Source organism: Ruditapes philippinarum, unplaced genomic scaffold (assembly GCF_026571515.1).
Source record: "Ruditapes philippinarum isolate M1 unplaced genomic scaffold, ASM2657151v2 ctg2741_1_1_1_1, whole genome shotgun sequence".
Classification (NCBI taxonomy): Eukaryota; Metazoa; Mollusca; class Bivalvia; order Venerida; family Veneridae; genus Ruditapes; species Ruditapes philippinarum.
This window is the reverse complement of record NW_026853048.1, coordinates 149,498-151,437: the sequence shown is the minus strand read 5'-3', so window position 1 is coordinate 151,437 and position 1,940 is coordinate 149,498.

Genomic DNA, 1,940 nt, shown 5'->3' with positions numbered 1-1,940 from the left:
ATTTTTCTGGTTTCCTTGAAAATACATCATTCATTCAATGTGCCCTACTTATGTTGAAGTAATGTGTTAATGTTTTTATTTTCTCTGTTATGCATTTAACTTGGATTGCGTAACCTATTTACTCAAGCGGAAAACAATGATATCTTCTGTTGCTATTTCATTGAATTTGTATCGGCGTAGATGTTCGATATCATTTCATCAGTCATGATATTGATACTTTATGCTTTGTAAGAATTTACTTGTTTTACTACACAGTGTTTGTTTATGATGAAGATTTATTTGAAACTGAATAACCTCATATGTTTTTGTTCACAGGGCGAAAGGAGAAGCTTGTCATTTTAAGTCGTCAATAGTTAATTGAAATGCTTGCAGCTTTTGTTTGATTGACAATGTTCATAAGGTTGTGGTATTGTCTTTTTAGGTTTGACTGTTTTCAGTTGTTTTGGTCAGGCGGTCAAGGTCTTTGCAATCAATAGAACCAAGTACATTTAAACTGTTTTCTGCTTCCAAGTATGTTTAATAATTTTGATTGCAGCCTCTGACGTTTAGACTCGATTGTTCTATATTATCTATGGAATCAATATGTTTAAGGTCATGTAATTAGCAACAGTTAATCAGTTCTATTCATTTAATGTTGATTTTTTTTTTGCAAATACATTACTCATTCTACCTATTGAACAGTTAAGATTTAAACCGAGGCGTTTAAATCGAGAGAATAAATTAATTTTGTTAATTCATAAGATAAGGATCCTTAGTCTAAGCACAAGTTTTTATGTTTAATTGAGATTTTTAGTTCAAAATATTCTATTTTATAGTCGTTGTAAAAGGATTTATCTTATATTGATTCGCAAAATATTGCAATCGTTCTTGGAATATTTCTCGTGTCTGAGACACTGTTTCGAAGATACCTAATGACTCGAGGACGGCGTCTAGTTGATAAGAGTAGATTTATTTAGCGTTAATTTTTTTTAGCTTCAGTCCTTATGACCTGTTGGTAGTATGTATTCCTTTATAGCAGTTACAGATCTAGATATATGCGTATGATATCTTTAGTTAAATGTATTGTTTTATACACGTTATTAGTCATATGTAGATGGTAGGCGTATTTCAGATCTAGTTTCCCTCGAATCGTTTGTGTATTATTGAAGTCCTTTAAGGCCGCTCTATTGGACGAATTTTCTAAATCGAGTTTCTCCGGAGTATTACAAAATAGGTCTATTATATATGTTAAGCTTGCTGTAATGATGTGGAAAATTGTGCAGTAACATACAAATGACGGGAACTGCAATCATTATAGTTCTTAGCTGCCTTTAAGGTTTTGAGCTATGAATAATCGTCTATATCTAAAAAAATAGATACCGCAAACGTAAGTACATATGGTGTGAATACACAATGTGTTCATCGTGGCATTTAAGTTTGTAAACAGTTATGGCTTCAGTTAATATTCGTCTAGGCGCAAATGAAACATCTTCACCAATCTATTTATGAGGAATGTCGACTCCAAGTTCTCCTTCCTTATATTTTGTTGATAGACAGTTATTCATCGGATACAATGTTTAAAGAAGACACATAAAAGAAATGATTGTTTTATGTGTAAGCGTTACCAATCCTCAGATTTAAATAGTGTATAATCTAACTATTACTTATTGTCTTATTATTTGATTGACTAAATAGACGCTGAAATGTATTTATTTGGATGAGTTTCATTTGAAAGCGGTACTATTTGCAGCTTTATGTGTTCATGGAATTAGAATGTGAGAATATGTAAAAAATTATTGATCAGATGACAACATAAAGAGGTAATGTTAAAACCTTCTGTGTTAGTTTCAGTGACCTTTGCTAATGATTCGATTGTGTAATAGATTTGAGATTCATGTGGAATGAATTGTTTCACATGAATGCATGGTTTTTTGGTACTCTATTGTCTCTCTCTCTATCTT